The 24,234-nt window shown below is 35.5% G+C and overlaps 1 pseudogene; it reads right to left on the bottom strand.

The window, feature by feature from the left end:
* Positions 1-8,787: 8,787 nt before the first annotated feature.
* On the bottom strand, positions 8,788-22,851 carry LOC109083502 (annotated as a pseudogene).
* Positions 22,852-24,234: the final 1,383 nt, after the last annotated feature.

Below are 24,234 nucleotides of genomic sequence, written 5' to 3'. Positions count from 1 at the left end.
AGTGCTATTCAACATACATTTTTGTTTCAAAGACTTGTGGCATTATTTTACTTCCATATCAATTTTGGTCAAATTTGAGGTTTTCCCAAAAATGAGTTCATTAAGCCCTCTTCTAGTGATCCCAATGCTTTAAATAGTAATTAAACAACTAAAATTATCTTTATTAGTACGTTTTCTGAGAGGAGTACCTTTTTCTCTGCTCACTTCTGAATGACTGCTGCTGCTTCTCATCCCAAGTTGTTGGATATATCATTGGAAACTGCTGAATGCCAGCTTTATAAATATTCATAGCAAATTCTATATGACATGAGTCTGAAACAGTAAAATATGACTTTCAAATCGATGCTGATGAAAACAAAACGATAAGACGTGCCTCTTTGACACTGCGCAATCTCCCTATAAAGTACATTATTGCGAAATTTGTCTTGGCGAGATTCTTACAAACATAATCTGTTATGTTTTACTTGAACTTTTAGTTAATGGTTGGGGAAAAATCTGATGTGTAACATTATATTAGATCCATGCGTTACAGTAGGTCATAATATTGATCTGTTTTGATGTTAATCTAACATTAAAAGAAAAGACTAAATCATTCGCTACTCTTGATTAAACTACAGTTTATTTGCATCTTTGTATTTTATTTTTCATAAAGATAAAATAAAAAAAACAGCTTTATTGTGATTAATAATATAGTAATTACTATTAAGAAAAGAATTGGAGAAAAATATGCAAGGTTGCTCTGTGATTTTGCTTTGGAGCCTTCAGAAAACTTGATTTTTCTCAAAATTGACTTTGCTGACTCTATCAACCTCAAACGGCTGTAGCGCAGTCATTTTTTTGTGTGTGTGTGTGTGTGTGTGTGTGTGTGTCAAATTCCAAGAAGTTATATATCATAAATGAAGAGAACTAATTTTTGAAAAATTGCGCATTCCGACTCATTTTGCCAGCACGGGTCACATTTAAGGGTGTGTTCACAATTATCATGTTTGGTTTTATTAAAACAAACTCTGGTGCGATTGCTCTGTTAGTGCAGTTCATTTGGGTAAATGTGAACACTGCCATTCAAACCCTGGTGCACACCAAAAAAAAAAAAAAAAAAAAAACTGAGACGACTAAAAAGATGGGTCTCGGTCTGCTTTAAAAAGAACTCTGGAGTGGTTTGAATGACATGTGAATGCAACACGGTCCAAATATCCTCTAAATTAATCAAAAACATGATGCGATGACATGCGATGCTATGCGACAAAATCTGATGACGCATAACAAGTGGTTTATCCAAAACAAAAACAAAAAACAGAGGGCTAACACAGAGCAATGAGGAAGTAAAGTGCCTTTTATGAGTTCTTTGTGAGAGCAATGAGGAAATAAAGTGTCTTTTATGAGTTCGTTGTGAGTTCACAGCTGGTAAGAGTGCACTTAAGGGATAGTTCACCCAAAAATGTAATTAACCCCATGATTTACTCACCCTCAAGCTATCCTAGGTATATATGGCTTTCTTCTTTCAGACCGGTACAATCAGAGTAATATTTTTTTTTGTCCTGGTTCTTCTAAGATTTATAATGGCAGTGAATTTGGTTCTACAATAGTGAATGCATTCTAAAGCATGGACAAGCCATTGTCATCATCAGTGTCAACTTGTTTGGGTATGTTGGCTTTCTACAGAACATGACAGAAGTTGTGCAGCAACATTCTTGAGAGAGACTAGATGAGAAATTTTTCTTCTTCTTCATAATCGAGAGTATCACATTTGCTTATTTACTGAGAAAATGTGAACGCCCAACAACCAATGCAATCACACATAGTTCTAGTTTCTCTGTCACATGTGCAGATTCCTTGTGTTTGTCTTTGGAATTTTACTGCTAAGCGTGTTACATGTCCTTACTTCCTATGTGCCTTGTGCCTTGTTTGTTGTCATGGTAACCCTAGTTAGTTGTCATGGCGATTAAGCCTCTGGGGTCTGAGTGTGTTTTTGGGTCCTGGAGAATGTCCTTACATTTGTGCATTTTTCAGTTTCTTATAAACATATTGATGGGTAAAGAATGATTACACTGTATTCAACACAAACTAGTCATTACATACATTGTTTGTGTAAAAGTTTGTGTCTCAAGGTCATCTTAGGTCATGGAGGGCCATTGTCCTGCAGAGATCTTCCTACCCTAATTAAACACACCTGGGGCCCATTTCAATAAGAAGGTTCAACCAACTCTGAGTTAAAACTTGAACTCTGAGTTGACTTACTCTGAGATGGGAAACTCTGAGTTTTCGGGGTTCAGAACAGCTGAATTGTGTAAGTTCAATTGTGTAAGTAGGTTGACTGAGTTTAGCGCGTGCACCACGTCTATGAAAAGCCATGACCAATGGAGCTTTGAAATGACGATTCACCATGTCAAAAAGACATCTGCATACTTCAGCCTCAATACAAGTTTAATTCTTATCACTGTTATAATATCACAGGTAAAAACTGGCAGAACAGTAGGTTATTGAAATAATAGGCTATTCATTTTCATGGTATCTCACAGGCAAAAAAAATAAAAAAAAAAATAATAATAATAATAATAAATAAATAAATAAATAAATAATTTAAGTGCTTCTTTCTTTTTTTACAAATTATCTGCCAATAGGGTAAGAAAAATAGGGCAGCGGCTATTTACACTCAGTGGAATTAACATACTTTCTTAGCGATAGATCCTATTTACAGTAGGCTAAGTGCAGATAGCTCTAGATGCTATTTACACTTAGTGAAAATAGTGATATATTCTATTTACCATGTAAAAGTAGCAGTTCTTTGTAAAAAATTATATAAATAATAATTAGATGCTATTTATACTTTATACTGGCAGATACATACTCTTTGCACCTCAGTATTGTTGTACATTAACTGAATGCAGTAATAACAATAATAATAAGTGTAAATGATTATGTTTATTAAAATTATAAATACTTTTATCATTATTAAACACTCGTTAGTCACTTTACTTCCACTTTTAGAACATGGTCTTCATTTTTATTTCAAATAAATTCTAATGTGATATGTGATGGGAAAAGTGAGAAGATTAGATTTTTGTATTATTTTTTTTTTTTTTTTTTTTATTATGTTATATTTTGTTGTGTGATTGGGAAGGTGTCTTGATTTAAGAAAAGCATTTTTGCAGCGTGCGCTTTACGGATTTGGAACAACATGGGGGTAAGTGATTAACGACAAAATTTTCATTTTGAGGTTGAGTATCCCTTTAAATATCTAGACCACAATAAATAAACCATCAAGTCAAAGTGGTAAACACAGAAGACCTTTTGATATGTCAGGATCCTGTCAGCCAAGGGTCACGTTGACCTTGTGAGAAGCATACCCCCTGAACAGCAAAATAGAATTCTTTTCAGTTTTCAGTCTTTCACAAAACATGCTGTGAAATTAAGACCATTTTACCAAAAACAACAGATTCACAAGACACATCATTCTTAGTGAACTTTCATTGACTTGAGTCACAGGGAAAGGAAAAGGAGTAGAAGAAGAAATCATAGATAAGCTAGGAAATAAGTTTGGGCAAGGCAGTATCCTAAGCTCTTTCTTTGAGATCCTATGCTCCTTCTTTGAGATCTTTTCTCAAGATCAGCGAGCTTTGTTTTATTGCAGGGTGTTTAATTTCATGTTCTGTCTCAGAAGGAAAGAAAACCATTCTAGTAGCAACCCAACAATGTAGCCTTGGTTTCATGCAATCTCCACCCAGCTCACCTCATGTCTTTCATTTTACCCAGCCACTGAGAGCGAGTAGTGTAAGATCATACCAAAGGTAACTTTTTTCCTCCTTTTCTTTTATCTTTTTGTTTTCTATTTTCCTTTAGTTATCTTTTTTTTCTTCTTCTTCTAATTGTCTCAGCTTGGTTCTATGCCTATTAAATTTTATTTTTTTTAAACCAACATCTAAGAAACTCTTAGTCAAAGCCCAATGTCCAATTTGTATTTTGTGATGAGTTTTGGTAATAATCTGAATATTGATCGTTATTTGTCTGTAGCCTTAGTAATCCTGAATACCTTGATTAGCTTGTTCAGGTGTGTTTGATTAGGGTTAGAGCTAAACTCTGCAGGACATCGGTACTCCAGGACCGACGTTGCCTACCTCTGATCTAGTTAGTCAGTTAGTTTTGGCAAAAATCACCCACCAATTTCAGTGAGTGGAGAACATATTTATACTCACGTTATTTTTTAGCTAGTTTATTCTTTGTTACGGTCTGCTTGTTGAAGACTCTCAGGCCACCTTTTTCTCTTTTTTTTTTTTTTTTTTGCTGCCCCATCCCATTATCTCCCTTACTGTCTACTGGGTGATCTATCAACTCTCAATCAGGAAATAACAAACAAAAGGATACTCCTCGTAGTTTTAGCCATCGCCAAGAAAACTATCTTCATGAACTGGAAATCCCGAAACACTATTCACATAACGCATTGGAAAAATTTGCTCACAGACTACATCTCCTTAGAACATTTTTCACCTCCTTACAACTATACTTCAGAACCACAACACTCCAGATCAGACCTCATTCAACTCTTACAAATCTGACACACTCATCCTAATTATTTATTTATTCACATATTATTATACATATTTATACAAGGTTTTAGTAATGCTATGAGTGTTTTCAATATTATTATTATTATTACTATTATCATTATTAATATCATAGAGCAGTAATAAGATGATGTTGATGGGATGATTTTTGTATAAGGACGGTAACGGTTTAATGAAGATCATAACACTAAATATATATATATAGTATATATATATATATATATATATATATATATACTTAAAAAAATCTATATATATACTTAAAATATATAAATATAACTAAATCAAATCTGCACCCAACATACACCACACATGTTTTTAAGGGGAGACACTGCAGGCAAAAACACAGTTTTTTCATGCACCTGTCAAATTTTAGATTTTGGGCTTTTTGGCTTTTCATAAAGTTTTTTTTTCAGACTTGTGGAAAGAAAACATCCAAAAGACACTATTAATTGTTTCTTTTATAGCACTGTATCTATCTGTGCCAACAGATTTCAATAACAATACATATTTTTAAAGGCATTAATTGTTTCTTTTTTATTTTCTCCTACTCTGAGCCATAAATATTCACTTTAGTGGCAATTACACACACCAAACTTGACATATTTATTCCCGTCTATATTCTGAAGGTTTTTTTACAGAGGGATTTGTTCATATATAATTTTCTTGATTATATACAACATTTTATTCCCCAAAAAATGGTGAAAATAAATTGTTTTCTTGCTGTTCAAAGTATTTTCTGAATTATGACTAAAAGAGCTACCCAGAATTCCCTCTGTAAAAACATTTGACTCTAATATGTCAAAAAAGTTAAACACGAATTTTGAAACTGACTTCATCCAGTGTTAATATTTTTGTACTGGAAATTTATGCAAATTAGTGCATATTTCATTAAAGAATGCCTCATTTGCATATTTAAATATAACATTTTAGAAAACTTGTAATACAAAAAAATGTTTGCAATTATCAATGTAATCAATCAACTTGGTAAGTAAGGTGATAACTATTAGTTATTTTTTTTTACCCTATCCACCTGCAGTGTCTAGCCTTAATACCGCATGCTGATTTTAATGCACCACACCCTTCTTTTAATGCACCACCTCAGCTTAGGCATACATACATATACATATAGTAATTTTACAGTGAATGGGAAAAAAGAAAAGAAAATATAGTAATAAAAAAAAAAAAAAAAAAAAAAAAAAAAACAAAAAAAAACAAAAAAAACAAAAAAAAAAAAACAAAAAAAAAAAAAAAAAAAAACAAAACAAAGACTGAACACTGACACAGAAGCTAGGATAGGTGTGGTATGTTTTGGGTATGTATCATTATTACATTATTATTATTACTTTTATTATTATTATTGATATTACTGTTGCCGTCAACACAATGTTTTGTTGTTATCATCACCATCTTTAGTGTTGTTATTATTATTATGCATGTTAGTACTACTTAATACTGCTATTAATCAGATTGTCATTACTGTTTTTTTTTTATTATTTTTTTTTATTTTATTTTTTCCATTTCTGTTCATATCATTGCTGTTCTACTGCTGTTTTTGTGTTCACCTTATGTTGTATGTTTTGCACTTAATAAAAAATAAATAAATAAATAAAACTGTTCAGACGATTACCTGTTTCTTCTGTTCCATAACAAACATGTCTGTGTAAATGCTCTCAGATATCTTGATGTTTATTTGTAATGATCCACTATGAGAAGTGCACTTATTTCATTCATTAAATATATGCAGTCAGGTCAAGGCAGTTAATTTAGGTGTTTTTTGGTATTTCTATGTGATCCTATTCACTATCACAATATGACTTGTCCAAAATGTAAACAAGATCTTTGCTGTTGCACATACACATACTATACACTGTGAGTTTCTGTAAAAAAAAATTTTTGTTGATGTAGATAAGCATTTTTTTGTTGTTGATTTTCTTTATATAAAATTTTGTTTTTTTTTGTAAAATTACACGTGATTTTAGGTTTTGTGAAAATCACCCTTCATTCTACTAGTTTACTTTGCTCATATAGTAGACCAAAGTATGTGTTAAACCAGATAAACGTATATCCACCTTATATACCTCATTTAGGTAGTTGCCAGAAACATCAAACAGGACTAAGGTCAGATGCAAACACTAAAGATGGGCTTGGTGCATAAGGATAAAAAAATACTCCTTTTTTTTTTTTTATTTTGGTTTAGTTTCAGTACTGGATATCTGGTGCAGATGCATGGCATCATGGATTCTATGAAATATCAACAAATTAAAAAAATAAATAATAAAAACCTGACCGCCTCTGCTAGAAATCTTATAATGGGCCCTGTCTGGATCTTCCATCAGGACAATGATCCAAAACAAACATCAAAATCAACAAATTACTTAAGTGTATGGATAGGTTATAGTGGATTTTCATTATCAATGAAACCTCAACAGGATTAAGAATGCAGATTGATTTTGAGAGGCTTCTTTGTTCATATTTACCAAGGGTGCCAATTATTTGGACCATGACTGTATTGACAGCGCTAGCTCTTTTATTTGCATTTGATCTATTCTAAGGATGTGTTCCTTTAAGTCAGTTGTTGTCTTTCTGCATGTCTCTACATTTTGCAGTGTAAAGTCAAATTGAAATTAAATTCTAATAAATTAAGTGACTTCTACTGGAGCACAAGTAAAATACCTACATGCAGAATATCTTCCCACAAAAATGGATTTCATCTTTGGGTCAGAGCTTGGTACATACAAATCTTCCATTGCATAATTTGAAAAACTCCTTTCGTTATTTTTATTGTATTGGTTAGTGGAACATACAGCTGGCATAGTTTCATAGTTTTCAGCTTTCACATTCTTAACTACACACACAGGAAAAATTATTAGTAGTTAACCTTAATTGTGGCTGTTTATATTTAATTAATAATGTCAAATAAACATGTCATTATGATAGATCATAGGCCCTTTATACTGGATACACAAAACATGCTTATGAAGTGAAAATGAAATTTCCTATTCCATCATATCCAAAATCATGGAATCACTGTTTGATGTGGAGATAGCAAAAGATCAATTGTACTGCTTTATTGTAAAAGTATGCATCTATATACAGTCATGTGAAAAAGAAAGAACACCCTATTGAATTGGTCCTTGGCGGGTCTTAAAATTTGGAAAATAAAACCTCAGATGAACAACATCACGTGACATATCACACTGTGTCATTATTTATATAACAAAAACTAGGCCAAAATGGAAAAGTCAGGGGTGACAAACCAAGGACACCTTTACTGTTATCATAGGAATTAAAAGGGAAAGTAACGATCAGACACTGCTAATCAAATACCTTTGATTAACTGATCATCAGCAAGTGTGAGCGCCTCTGTAAAAGCAGAAGTTTTGTAGTTTGCTGGTCTAGAGTCTTCAGGTTTGTGTTAACACAATGCCAAAGAGGAAAGAAATCAGCAATCATCTTAGAGAAGCAATTGTTGCTGCCATCAATCTGGGAAGGGTAATACAGCCATTTATAAACAATTTGAAGTCCATCATTCCACAGTGAGAAAATTATTCACAAGTGGAAGACATTCAAGACAGACACCAATCTACCCAGGAGTGGACGTCCCAGGAAATTCACTCTATGGATCAGACCATATAATACTTTTGGGGAAATTGCAGACAACCCAAGAACTACACCTCAGACACTACAGGCCTCAGTTAACATGTTAAATGATAAAGTTTGTGAAATTACAACAAGAAAAACACCAGATAAGTAAGGCATGTTTGGTTGCCGAAGAAAGCCTCTTCTCTCTATAAAGATCATGGCAGGATAGTTTACGTTTGCAAAGTTGCATCCAAATAAACCATAAGACTTCTAGAACAATGACCTTTGGACAGACAAGAGACCAAAGCGAAGATGGTTGGCCATAATGCTGAGCATCACATTTGGTCAAAGCCAAAAGAGCATATCAGCACAAACACCTCATACCAAAAGTCAAGAACGATGTTGGAAGGGTGATGATTTAGGGCATATTTTGTAGCTACAGAGCCACAAACCTAATAAACTGGAGCAATTTTTTAAAGAAGAGTGGGCCAAAATTCCTCCAGAATGATTTGAGAGACTGATAAAGTCATACAGAAAATGATTACTTCAAGTAATTGCTTCTAAAAGTGGATCTACAAGCAATTGAATCATCAGTTTGTCACACAAGGCATTTGCCATTTTTTTTTATATATAATAATATATAAATAATGACGGTGTGATATGTCATGTGTTGTAAATTTGAGGTTTTATTTTCCATTTTTTTCCCAGATTTTTCATTATGTCCTAATATGGAAAACCATGTAATTCAATAGGGTGTTCTTTCTTTTTCACATGACTGTATATTGAAATTGCATTGTGCAATTAAATGCCTGAGTTTGGAGGTCACAGAATTGCTACATTTCACAAGATACTACATCCGTCTGAAGAGCCTGTATTCATCTCCTGTATGGCCTTCATCTGTTCTCTGTGTTGCTGCATCATCATAGCCATTGATTCCTCGTGTCTAGTGTTGGAATTCTTTAACATCTCTGCAAACTCTCTAGCTCTATTACTCTCAGCTTCAGCATTCTGCCTCTTAAACTCCTCCATCTCCTCGTTCATCCTGTCTGCCTTCTCCTTAAATCCCTTCTCCAACAGAGCAGCCTGCTCCCTCAGTTTACTCTCCATTGCATGCTCAGCCTCCTCTCTCTGAAGTTTCATCTCCTCATCCATCTTCTCCTTCATCTGCCTCATCCTCTCTTCATTACTCCGTCTCTCCGCCTCCATCTTCTCTTCTAGCTGTCGCTGCTTCTCTTCTTTAACTTTGATTTCCTGCTCCAGGAGGACTGCTTTCTCGGTTTGCTCTGGTTTTTCATTGGCAAAAAGAGAAGGAAAGAAAGAAATGAGATAGATCCTTAGTCTCATGGTTTGAGTTTCTTCTCTATTTTATTCTAAGGAATAAAGAATGATTAAGGTAATATCTGTTAAACATGATTGTCCTATAAAGAAAACACTACTGTGGATGACTTTAAACATACTAATGCACACTTTAAAATGGACATTTCTTTCTGTTTTTACTTGAACCATACAAATAAAGCTTGAAGAGGTGAAAGTGTTGGTCTTGTTCACATTGACCTTGATTAGTGATGACAATGGCATAAATAGCCACCATAGATTGCAATTATTATTGCCAGGTGTAAATCTTCTACCTTTGAAAACAGCTTGTAGCATTTGATGCTACTTGTAGCTGGTGTTAAATTAATTTGGCTGTGACATCATCTTGCTCATGTCTCAGAGTTCTTCATTGTCCAGCAGTACTTTCACAAGTAACTAAACATTTAAGCACTTTTTGAAACAGGGAAAATGGGATTTGAAGGTTTAACAATCTCACCCTTAATCTTTTTTTCCTTCTCAGACAGTTTTTTGTCTGCCTGCAGAATGGCTTTAGAATCCACAGATTTCTGTTTCAAAAACTCCCCTAGGACCTCTTCAGCCTATTGATATAAACAAACAGACAAAAATGGACAATTATGACTATGATGATGAAAGCGATCATATTACTATAATGCTGAGTAATAAAGGCAAGACCTTGACTTCTTTATTAGCCTGACTGTTGTAATTCTTCACAATGTCCTCCAGATCCTTGCAGAAGAGATCATAGCCGCCAGGTTTGGCATAAAAACCCTGCTTGAGTTTTTCTGTCATTGGTCCAGAGAGGTATGACAGGAGATCCTCACATTGTCTCTTTGAAGCCTCCTCATTTTGACGCAAATATCCATCAAAAAGTTTATTAATCTTTTCCTAAAAACATAACATGTAGCATGTAAGTAGCAGTTCTCAGTTTTATAATGCATCAGAGGACATTTCACCTATGGGTGCTTCTTAAAGAAGGCTGCATCCCAGTGAGGCTGTCTTTCCTAGACCAGCACTTCTGTCCCACACAGCATAAATTTAATGAATAGTAAGTCTACATGGCTAAATAGTAAAGGTTTCCACCCCCACTGTCATGAAATAATATTTTTATATTTTTTTTTATTAACTGACTTCTGTTAATGAGGTACACTGAATGGGAATCGTATGTCAACTGTCTGTGTTCCCTAGGGTTGGGTATCGTTTGAATTTGAATGATTCTGATTCCGATTTCGATTCCTTGTTTCGATTCCGGTTCCTAACGATTCTCGATTCCGATTCTTTTAAGAGGCAGGGTCAAAAAAAGTTTAGGATATTTTAAATGAGCTAGCTAACCAACGGTCTTTCTAAAGGAAATAGAATTAAAATTGATGGAGAAGGTCAGACTATTAACTTTTTATGAACTTTACTATGAATTTCTCACAGAGCTGTTTTCAACTACTATATAAATATCAAATCTATGAACTTGAATATAAATATTATAAATTATGAATATATTTTCACAGGGGTACACTTTCCTCAAGCGAGCTTTATTTTTGAAAACCTCATGAAAACACATTTACACATGAGTGTATGATGCTGCAGGTACTTGAACATGTTACTGTGCTCCCACTGGTGGGCTAAGCCTTGCCTTGAATTTAAACATTCAAGTGATTTTAAAGCATTCAAGTGCAAGAAGATACAAAAGAACTCAATTCAGTGTCCAGTGGATAATCCGGCCCAAGTTGCTTTATCTTTTCTACCTGATCTGACTTACGGTTTCCGTAAACCAGACTATCAAATCCACCTAAAATCCCATAGATTTTCATTGAGGGGGTGAAAACTTTTATACAATAAGACTTGTGGTGTATTTAAGCTGTCTATTGCTATAGCAAAGCGTAATAACTCCCTACTGAAAAAAACAGCTATGATGATTGACTACTTTGGCTGGTCTCCCAAGCTGGTTTTAAAGTGGTTTTGGCCACTTTTTTAGCAGGCCATGCTGGTCTTAGCTGGTTTTTAGCTGTTTTTATTTTTATTTTTACTGAATCAACTGGTTTTAGCTGGATTAGCATTGAAACACGTTAACAACATGCTAGTAACATGCTATTCGTGCTAACAACATGCTAGTAACTTGATAAACATGCTAGAAACATGCTAGCATCATGCTAGAAACATGATAATCATGCTAGAATCATGTTAATAACATGCTAATCATGCTAACAACATGCTAGTTATTTGCTAATCATGTTCGAAAACATGCTATCAAAATGCTAGTAACTTGCTTATCATGCTAGACATGTTAACAACTTGCTAAACATGCTAGAAACATACTAGCAACATTCTAATAACTTGTTAATCATGCTAACAACATGCTAGTAACTTGCTTATGTTAAAAACATGTTAACAACATACTAGTAACTTGTTACTCATGCTAGAATCATGCAAGCAAACAACATGCTAGTAACATGCTAATGATATTAACAAAATGCTAACACCATGTTAGTAACTTGTTAATTATGTTAACAACATGCTAGTAACATGCTAATCATGCTAGAAACATGCTAGTAACTTGCTAATCATGCTACTAACATGCTAGTAATGTTAACTGTGCTAGCAACATACTAGCAACATGCTAGTAACATGTTAATAATGTTAAAATGTTTTATAGCTATATGTTTTTCTGATAAACTGCATTGCCTTGAAAACATTCAAACTTTAATCTTTAGAACTATTTTAACTTTCAAACTACTTCAAACTGAAAACCTTCAGACTGCAAGCTTTTAAAACTTTTTCAAACTTTCTAGCCAACTTAAAGTTTGTCTACAAACTTTTTAATCTAGTTTACATTTTGATTATATTGGCACTGTTGTAAATAAACTGCAAACAAAAATCTATTTTCTTAATTTCCTCAAATTCTTTCTTACAGTTACAGTTTCCCCACAGTCACATTTTTCTTAAAAAAATACAAATAAATTATATATATATATATAATTATATATATATATATATATATATATATATATATATATATATATATATATATATATTATTTTTTTTTTTTTTTTTTTTTTTTACTAACAATGCATAAATATTGTTTTCTCAAAAGTACAAACATACATACATGATGCTTACATATTTTTGTAACACAGTTTGTGCTGAATGCAGTGTAATAAGATTTAGCTATTAATGTGTTTAAAACTAAAAAAAAAAAAAAAAAAAGCACAAATGTCAAAACTTCTCCTGGGCCCAAAAGCACCTTCAGACCCCAGAGGGTTGAGTCTTGTTGTGTAAAGATGCCAATCTGAGCTGCCTCACTAATTTAAGAAGCACCCTAAGTGATTTGATTCTGCAAATGACCTGGCAGTTCATTATTGACCCGAGGGTGCTCAGTGTCAACTCATTTTTCATCTGTTTCTTCATGAACTGGAATGTGTGTAAAGGATTGTGGGTGACTGGAGGATGCAAAGCATACACTTCATGCATCCTAAATAATAAGATGAATGAAGTCCACAAAATGAAGGCTGGTTTCCAAAGGTACTTCAAATTGAGGTGGCCTTTGGTGGCAGTTAATGGCATGGCAGAAGAGGGCATACAAATAATCATAATGATTATTAGGTTTGCATGTATTCAGAACCAACAAAGGTCCAGAAGAGATGTTTTTTTTCCTGTTTGCCTAGTGTCAACAGTCAACAGTTCACAGCATCAACCTAAAAGAACTGAAACTGGAAATATGTTAAGAGTTCCTGCTTACCTCTAGAGTTTTCAGGTAACTCCCATCATTGTCCCTGAATGAACGCTTCATGAAGGTTTGTGTCGCTGTGCTGCTGAGATGTTGGTGTTCTGAGGACACATCCTTTAGTTCCAGAGGAAAGGAGTCCTTCAGCTTCTCCATTCCACTCTGGTAAACTTCAAGCCCGTCCTTCACTGCAGCCTCATTTTCGATCATTGCCATGGCAATCACAGCATTCTCCAGACATGGCACAACTCCACTGGAGATGGTGTCCACATAATTTTTTGCTAGATATCCCAGAACTGCAGAGAAGTAAAGAAGTTAAACACAATGTTAAGGAAAGGGTATTGAACAATCTGTAAGTGTATGCAAACTCTTTAAATTTTCTTTTGAATCACCTCTGCCAGATACTGTGATTCCATCTTTCAGCTTTTTCACATCACTCTTCTGAAAGACATACTTGCAGAAATTGTCTGTGACCTCCAGGAACTCAGAGGACATGTCAGCAGAATCCAACTTTTCAAGACGTGACACATTCTCTGGGGCAGTTGGAAATGGGAAAGTGAAGCACTTTCTGGAGGGGAAGTAGTTTTGGATGCACTCCCTGGGCAGGTTGTACTCCATCACTTTTTTTTAAGTGCCTAGAACAGATAAATGCACGCTGTTGCTTCTCTCTATTTACAGATTACAAAACACTAAGTAAAGTAGGCTGTCAACCAAAATGCCTATTCCTGCCATGTGTACCATAGATGCAAGTCCGTGGCAGTAAATACAACCCAGTCATACGGGAATTTATCATTTAGCCATATCTGAATTTATGTGAAAATATTATTTATAAAACAGTTAGTTCCAGTCCTTGATTCCGATTGATCAACAGCTGTTATATTTGTATACTGTAGAAAAATTATACTGTAAAGGCCCTTTCAGAAAAGTGAAATCATTAAACCTTAGGCTGAAGGAAGTGCCTCTGCACCTCACTCCCGATTTCTCTCAACATGGGGACAAGAGATGTGTGAGTGAATAAAATGTAAAAACCATCCCTTTTAAAATCACTTAAGTTGTCAATTACAATTTCAGACTTATGCTTTATTGCGTAAACTCATTGTAAATCACTGAAGTGGACTACAATTAATCTTGTATTTACATCAGGTATGCACATTGTTGATTATAATGAGAGGACTTGGGAGTGTTAAGCACTGCTCAGTCAGTGAACTTGTGCTTGAATGAAAATATTTTAAGCAGTATAGACCAGATTCTGAATAACTTAAACACCTATGATTGGCCAAATTGTTTGCGTGTTCATTTGCTACAGTGCTCAATGTTGCAAAAGCAAGTAAACTTCAGAGTTCTTGAGAGTGCAAACACTAAAATATGGGAACTAATAACGGTTCCCTGAGATGGGTAAGGGTGTTCTCTAGCGGCTGCTATGGGGAACGTCCTCAGTAGTGATGGACGGATGGTGGTTATATTCGCGGGCACTGCGAATATTCCGCAGGTCGGGTGGGTCAGGTAATAAAAAATGCATTCTGATTATTTGCGGGTGGGTCGCCAGTGGATAAAATAAATGAATAATGATGCAAATATTAATTATATTTTCTAAAATATGAACGTGTTTTAAATAGGCTACAGAAATTAAATAAACTGTATATTAATATTAAAAGTTATTAAACAAAACATTATTTATAGTCAAGACCAGTGAGGTTTATTATAGGCTGCTGTCACAAGACCTTTTTCACGGATCCTATATTGATTCACATGCGTTTTATTTTGCAACTGTTTACATTAACTTAAGACTAAACCGACAGTTCTTTCTCAATTTGGTACTTGCAGCACGCGCTTTGGATGTGACTGTGAGCGCACAGAAAAGCGTTCCAAATGGTTTGAAAAGAAGTGAAAATAATAAATTTTTGTGATGATGCAACAATGACCATTTAGGCAATTAACATGCAGCAGCTCTAGATGCACCGATGTGAAGAGAAAGTCAAAGAGAGAGGACGTGATACAGCTGAATCACTCACACGGTTTTCATCTGATGGTTTGTGTGGATTTATTTACTCATTTTACCTACACGCTATATTGAATAAATGTTTTGCAGCAATTTCCCTTATTTTAAAGTCCAAAGCTGGAATGATTAATGTGATATATGCGCAATCCCTGAGTAAACTATTTTACTCCTTTTTTATGCTCACTACACTGGTTGCCTGTTCATTTTAGAGTGGATTTAAAAATTTTGCTCCTTGTTTATAAATTTCGAAATGGTTTGGCCCCTACCTATCTATGTGAGTTACTGACTGATTATCAACCCATTAAATCCCTTCGGTCTTCCAACCAGGATTCTGTTGGTTATTTCTAAGTCGAGGCCGAAGTGCAGGGGTGATCATGCTTTCTGTATTGCTTTCCCCAGGCTTTGGAACACCTTACCACTCTCCATTAGACAAGCTTCTTCTGTTAATATTTTTAAGTCCAGACTAAAGACATTCTTATTTTCTAAAGTATTTTTATGATGGGATTTTTGTATGATTTATAATTTTACTGTTTGTTTGTTGTGTGGTTTTCTGTTTTTAATGGTTTACTGGAAAGCACATTGGTCGACAGAAATTGAAATTAATTGTGCTATATAAATAAATTTTCATTGTCATAACCTGAGACATTCCCTTTTAAATGGGAACACACACCACATCCTCTAGAGTTCGATATGGGGAACCAAATACTCATGCTTCCATGCGGAAGGTAATGCATTCCATTATGTCCAAAGGCAACCACTAAGGATCAACTCCACGGGGGCCTGTTGGAGTAGCCCCTTCAGCCAAAAAGCCCAAGCTGCATACCCTAACAAAGGGACTTACCTTCTAAGGACTGGCCAGGATTAACAAGCCTGGCCCTAGGGCAGAGTTCAAACGCTTGGAATCATATATAGTACGATTCCATTACCCTTTCTACCAGACCCTGGCCTGCCACTTAGGAGACTCCTATGTGTACCCCTAACTTCGAGGAAAGCAACAGGATAGCCAACGATGTGTCTGCCTAAAGCCTGTAGTCTCTGACTCGACACACAATAAAGGTGTCCAATGTAAGGGAAATTGCTGATGACCAGACAATAATCAACTTCCACTGGTCAGAGACGGAAGTATGGTAACCAAGGAGGCTTCACAGAGAATTCTTCAAATTGATAGCATGCAGCTCTGAAGAGCAAGATACTTACATAAAACATTTTTTCTTAATAAGGGGGACTGAAATGTTCAACTCTCCCCATTACCCTCTGGAGTGAAGTGAGCACTATCAAGCTTAATCATAAGTGCAGGTCCTCAGTAAGGCCTACAAAGAACCTGCAACCTGATTTTACTACACCACGGAGCTCTGCAAAATGACTCTCTACAGCAAGAGGAGTACTAAGCATGCTCAAACTATATGTGCAATAACTCTCTACAATGAGAGAGTACTATCGTGCTCACCCTTTAGGGAGCGGCATATTCTTAGTGACAACCTTCTGAGAAGGGATTCCTGCCAGGCTCGACCTGAAGGACAGCCCATAAAGGAGGCCCACCAAGGGCCTAACGACCTGGTTTGACTGCAGCACAAAGCTCTAGGGAACAGAACACACTACTCTAAAAGAAGAGGAGTACTCACCAAGCTTAACCTGCATGAACATCAGTAGCTATAAAGAGCGAGCACACAGTGTAGAGACCCTCATGGTGAAGGGAGTGCTTTTGTGCTTACTGACTTAGGGAACAGCATACTCAGAGTGACGGCCTTCTGAATCGAAGGGATAATCATCAGACCCAACCCTACAGGTGGCTTATTAGGGAGGTTCATTGCGAGACTGACATCTTGACATAGATTGGCTCCAAGGCCTTGACAGTCAACGAGGCTCCATTAAGGAAGGGGACCCCATGGAGCAGGGTATTCAGCATCACCCAACTCAGGGGCAAGGGGTACCGAACACAAACTAGAGTCATTAATCAAGGATGCTCATAGGCCACAAATTGAGAAAGGGACCTTATTGGGGAGGCCCATAAGCTTTAACCAATGCAGTCTGAGCCCGAAAGAGAATTGATTAGTTAATCTCTCGAGTCTTTCAAGTCGTTCGTTCTTTTGTTAAATTATGTGACAGCAATGGACAGAGAAATTAGTCCTTTCATTACAAAGGGTTGCATAGTTATTATTATTATTATTACTATTATTATTATTATCATTTTCATTATAATTATTACTTACTCTTACAGTTACGTGATGTGTTTCTGGTCTCAAATTTTATTTTTTTACTTCTCACAGTTCATAAATGTGTGAATTTCTGTCATGATGGTTCTTTTCCATAACACTGAATGTTTTAATAAAGAGTTGGTTATTATTATTAAGTCTCTTTCTGGCTCAGACTTGCATAGGTTAAGCTTACGGGGCTGCCACATAATAAATGAATGACTCGAACCCGAAGACTCAGGAGATGAACTAATCAATTCTGTTTCCGGCTCAGACTGCATAGGTTAAGCTTACGGGTCTGTCACGTGATGAACAAAAAACTAGAAAGCATACACTCTAAGCATGCTTAGCCAGGTGCTAACATAAAAAAACGGTCTTGTGAAGACGAAGAAGAGGATGACGTGCTCTTCTGGCACCATTTTATACTATGGTAGTATATAGTGGTCATAGGCTGTCACTGACTATTGTTATTGTCGAGTTTAGACCTGGTTCAGACACCATAGTGACGAAATTTAGTTAATGTGTGTTTTATTTTTTGTTTTAGTTAGTTTTGAAGGCAATTGTTTCAGTTTTTATTTGCAGTAGTTTCAGTCCTTTCATCTTCATTTTCCTATCTTGGATTTAGTTATTTATAACACTGCTTACAAGCATGTTTTATTAATTTAATTATTTGTTTTTCTTAAAACTTGAGTGTGTTTTTAATCCACATGACCATTTATGTTTATGGTTGCCTAGAAACAAGGGGTGGCTCAACTTCCCCATAGGCTCAAAACACCCCACTCTCCCCTATTAAATTTGTTTCTGTGAAATTAAATTACAGTGTTTTTTCTTTTTACCTGCCAACTGAAACGGTGAAATCTAGAAATCTGAACACTGACAAGCAAAGGTTGACTGCTACTGGAGAAAATGAACTTTGATATGTTTGCCTGGTATCTTGTAAGTCTGCGGTTAAATTGAGTTTGTCACAGAAATATGGCATTACCCACTGCAGCAAAAGATTTGTTTTGGTTGAGTACCATCTTTACTACCAAAGTGTATTGTAAATGTTAAAACAGTAGCAAAAGATGTTGACAAACTTGTTGACAAAAACTAGTCACACAAACTCATTGTGAGGGCTCTTAAAATCTTTGGTATATTTGTTTAATTACCAGGTTTCAGTTTCAGAGCAAACTCTAGGTACTCATCCTCTGTTGCATCATTGCCGTCAATCTTTCGCTCCAGGGTGAAGTCCCTCACAGCCCAGATGAAACTAGGGAAGAACTTCACAAACTCGCCCGAATCATCAGCATCATTATTTGATGATTTGACCTTGATGCACTCCGTAAGTTCAGTGACATATCTGACAGTTTGTTCAGGCATGAACACAAAGCAGCTGTCAAATAAATCATGATGCATATTCTAACTACACAAACAAGTCATTCCATTAAGTACAAGTACTGCACAAATTCACAGACCAGTGCTAAATAACTTTCAGTATCACCAAGCCTAGTTATTAAGGATGCAGTCACACCCTCATTTTTCTTTTTCTTTCTGCACATTTCTCAAAAACAACAAAACAAAACAAAACAAAACAAAACAAAACAAAAAACTTATTGCATTTCCTCATAACTGACTGTAATTGCACCTGGCAATGAAACATACATGCAGCACCTTCCAAAAAGTGACATCTTACTTTGACAACAAACTTGTGTTGGATTTGTACTCATTAATATGAATGAAGAATCAGCTAATTAATAAGGTATTATATAAAGCTATGAGATTAGTAGGTATCTAGTTTATTGGAAGGATACTGTAGCTCCTCTACAGCCCTGTTGTCAATCGTCCCTCGACTGTTGTAGACCAGAGTGCTGCTCAGTAACACAGCAAGACAGAAGATGTTGCTGTCATGCTTTGAGTCCCCCTGAGATGGAATTACAAAATGTGACTACAAACTTGAATTTGAGCACTATTTTAGCAGGACTAAATCAGCACAAATTAGTTGTAGTGACAATAGATATGTTTTAAAAGCCATATTAAGTAAATGTGTTCTGTGAATCGGCTTATGTTAAAATAACTACTCTGTTTTAGTTGGGCTGTTACATCACCTTGTCCACATCTCCAAGTCCCTCAGTGTCCAGCAGCACCAGAGTTGTCCCTGCTTTAGTGGGATGGGGCACACACCACATCCAGATGCCCTTAGTCTTAGACTCAATTGTGCTGCCCAATGCAAACCCTAATAATTCCAAACACACAAACACAATGACTAATATGCATGGGAGGTCATTCATTTGAAGTCCATGATCTTTCTCTTAAACTTTTGGATGTTGTCAGTGCTGCCTGTTTACATGTAGGTCCAACCTGTTTGTTTTCCTGCGAGGCGGTTCATCAGGTAGGACTTCCCGGTGCGGTAGAGTCCCACCACAGCCACCACCACCACTGGCTGCTCGATCTTCTGCAGCATCTGCAGTGCTGACTCCTTGACACACAGCTTCCCACCTGACTCTGTGTCAATGAAGCATTCTGGTTTGTCCATAGACGGTGGTTTGGCCATTGTGACTGGAGATGGAGCTGCTGAGCAAATAAACACACATTTAAAATACTACAGTAACTGTAGTGTATTAAAAGTAAAAAGTTAAGGTGGGTTGATAAATATTCCAACAATTCTACAGTACACAATACAGTAATTTCCAAGATGTGCATATACTCCTTTATATGTCCTCCCATATGCAAACGTAATATATAGGACATGTATTGCCCTTTCGAGAGTGATATTGCCATAAATGTTACCTATAAGGCCATATATAATTTTCACATACATTTTCTGTGTACATGAATATAAAATTTATAGATGTACATATGCTGATATCTATATGATGATTTTTTTAGGTGTTATTATATGTGTCAGCTGTATATGGTCAACAATATATATTTTAGTTATATATGCTAATTTATTAGAACAATGTAAATACTGTAGCAAAATGGGAAGGGGTTTTTATTTTTTTACAAACTGTATGTGCATATAACAAATTTTTTTACTGGCTGCACTCCAACATTTGGCATGACCACGCTTTGGACGACTCAAGCATCTTTCCCAATCCCTTCCCCCTCTCCATACCACTTCACTTCTTGTCTGTCTGTACTATCCTATTGCAACAATGGCAAAAATTCATATATAAAGATATATACTGAAATGAAAATAGATTTTAAAATGACTTAAACACACAATATATATATATATATATATATATATATATATATATATTATATATATATAATTTTATATTATTTATTAAAGCTAAGCATGAACGTCATCAAGTTAGTGTTTTTAAGCATTTTACATTTATTCCAAATTATTATCTCAAGGCAGTAACAATTAAAAAAATATATATTTTATTTGTGAACTTATGTTCAGCTATTCTTTTTAATAGTTAACTTTTAACTTTTTGAATTTTTCAGATCATCAGTCATCAAAGCTCTGTAATTATTGGTCACAGACAGATTTATTTATTTACTGATTATTAATTTAATAATTCATATTCATATTTAGTTATATTAATATTAATATTTAGTAATATTAATAATTAATATTAATATTACTAAAAACTCCCAGAGATCACATTTTCATGCCATTTTAAGTCTTATTTTGACGTAACAGTTGGTTATATTGTTCATTCAGAACATGCACAAACACAAGAGGTGGGATTTATCGCATGAACCAATCACAGACGAACACTCATATCCAATCATATCACTATGGAGGCATCTCACGTGATTTCCCCCATTCATTTTCAATTACCCCCACCAAACTCAACGCATGCTTTAATTGGTCGGTTAAAACTCAATGGGCTCAGATGAGGCGAGAGAGACACGGATTCCCGCTGTTACTTTACCTGCTGGTGTCGCTTTTGGACAGTGTTTCTTCGAAAAAATGAGTGATTTATACGCTTTTTAATTTTATATTTTTTAATATTGGTGTTTTATTTTTGTATTACAATTTTATTTCTCATCTAATTTTTTGAGGAGACACTGCCTCCCTTGCCTCCTTGGAGGAAACACCCCTGATATATATACTGTATATATCACACAAGTAGCAGTGGGATATGGCTGTATATCGGCAATCAGATTCAAGGACGAGAAAGAACTGTTGTGTTTATATATATATATATATATATATATATATATATATATATATATATATATATATATATATATATATATATATGAAATTGATATATCAATATTTTATGAAATTGTTCCAATTTCTAACAGGTTTCATATAGGTTTTTACTTTATATGACCATATATATTACATTTTGCATACGGCCTTTTCCCCTTTTAAATTTAAATATAACCCTCACAGGACACTCTAACACAGAAAACCCTTAGATGAAATCACACTGGTTTATTATCAACCTTCTGAAACATGAACAATCCACTGATGTGCTTTAGTTGAATGTAAGCCATTGGACAAGGTGTCTGCTTTTAGATGAGCTATACAAATGCTATAATACACAGAATAAATTAGTATCACTTACCTTTTTTTGCTTACCTTCACTTCAGTAGATTGATCTCAGTACCTGAGTTGTATAAATGTTGTGGCTTCCTCTAAATGCTAATTAGTCTAGAGTGAGAAAGGGAATAGCCCCGGTCTCTCAGTCTCTCTCTTGTTATTCTCTGTGGCTGACTTGCACCTCCTTCTATCGACTATGCAAATAGCAATGTGTTAATGTCTTGCTCTTATTTTCACTTTCAACATCAGCAGCTGCAACATGTGATAGCAGATACAATGAGTTTCAGCAGCTTCCATCAGGTCAGAGTTTCAAACGCCCCTTTTGAAGAACAAATGAATATGATTTTATTATTACTGTTATTATTTCTGAAGACATCATGTTTTTAAATAATTCATTATAATGCATGTCAGTATTGTGTTTTTTATATATCTATGTGTACTTCTCACAAAACAAATAGCCTTTTTAAGGACTAACACCATACTACACAGACTGGAATGGTATCTTGTCTTAGCAATATTTTTTTTTTTTTTTCTGATGAAATTCATTGTAAACTCCCAACAATGGCTGGCTGCACTTCCTCAAGGGTTATCAGACACCATGAAAAGAATAAGGAAATATTATTATTGTTATTATTAGAGAAATAGCCTAGAGAAATAGTGTGAATAATGAATTGGCTAAATAGCTGTGTTAATGTGGACCCTCTTGAATCAAACTATACCACAGCTGAAATAAAGTCACATTTAGCCAGTGAAATGTCCACGTCATCAAAGTCCCTTCTTGGCGAGTTCACGCGAATCAGTCCTTTAAAATGCCTCTCAGATAAGCAGCTCAGCTCCTTTATCCATGAACAGGGAAACACCACTCCACAAAGATTATCACCAAGTCTCTGACTAAAAATTGTCATTAAAATCAACAATAAATCTGATGATGACAGTCTCATAATGGTTTCTAAACACAAGATCACAAAATTACGTTTCTCAGGCTGACCAGTCAATACTTATGCGCTGTCTTAAATGCAGAGCACCAACAGCCTCCACAGCAACTGGAGCCTCCAACAGCAGCCGAAGCAACTTAATCCATGACAACTGGCTCATAATTTAGAATCCGGGACCTATCGGCCACTCTGCGTGCTGCACTTCCTCCCATCAGTGTTAACAAATATGCAACTTATTGCTAGATAACAGCTTTCAGACCCTTAACGACTTTTCCAAGCGCCTAGTGACAAGCAATGTCTTATGTATATAGAGATTTGTCAAGTAACATCTAGATTATAAATCAGAATTTAACAGACCATTTCGGTTACTATTTCAAACTGTCTGATTGCAACAGAATAATTGAACAGTTTATGCAATGTGCTGTATTAAACCCATTATGTGAGCACAGAGAGTAGCAGAGAAGTAACAATAAAATGCTGACACTAGTTTGAATGCAATGCAGGTGATGAATATGCTAAATGGCATATAATGTCATCTAGAGATATTTAGCGACTCAACAGCTTTAGCTACTCACTGAAAATAGCTACTCACATGATTCCACACTACGTAGAAATCAAACTGTGCTTAAGCAATGATATGTTTCCCATAACACCAGAGAGTATTAAGCATATTGACGATAACCAAACGACTGCAACAGTATGTTTCTAATAACAAACAGAAGCTTGTTCAACAGCATATTTGCTAAAACACAGCTAGCCTTAACAACAAGAATGTTCCAGATAATTAACATAAAATCCTGGTAAACAGTAAGTTCCAAATAGTGACTAAATAGCTTTTAAACAACAGCAGTTTCCAGACAAGCTATGGCCAAGGAGATCAAACTATAGCTACAGTGTGTACTTAGCTTAGCAACGAGCGTGTTTCCAATACCAGATAACTTTAAAGGGGGGGTACAATGCTGTTTCATGCATTCAGAGTTGTTTACACCGTTAAAGAGTTGGATTCTCATGCTAAGCATTGACAAAGTTTCAAAAAACAATTTGCACGTATGATGAGTATTTATGTGGCAAAATCTTACTTCCGGGCTCGTACAAGTTTCCAAGAATTTTTTTTTTCAACTGTGGCTCATCATGACGTAAATGAGGGTGGAACTCCTTATATGGGCATTTCTCTGGTCATGATTCAAGCCTGCTGGCCGCTCCGAAGACAAGCCGGCCGCGCCATTTTCAAGCCCGCCGACTGCTACGATGTCAAGCCCACTGGCCACGGCTCTCTCAAGCCCACCAGCCGCTCGTATTTCACTTGTAATCAGAAGAGGTGGAAGAGGAGAAATGGATGGCTCAAAGCCCTCTTCCTCGCCCGAGTGCGCCCCCCAGTGCACGCTCCAGTGTTGTCTCAAGCCCCAGAGCTTGCTCCAGTATCGG

This window comes from Cyprinus carpio, chromosome A4 (assembly GCF_018340385.1).
Source record: "Cyprinus carpio isolate SPL01 chromosome A4, ASM1834038v1, whole genome shotgun sequence".
Classification (NCBI taxonomy): Eukaryota; Metazoa; Chordata; class Actinopteri; order Cypriniformes; family Cyprinidae; genus Cyprinus; species Cyprinus carpio.
The sequence above is the reverse complement of the archived record's forward strand: the minus strand, read 5'-3'. Positions and strand labels throughout refer to the sequence as shown.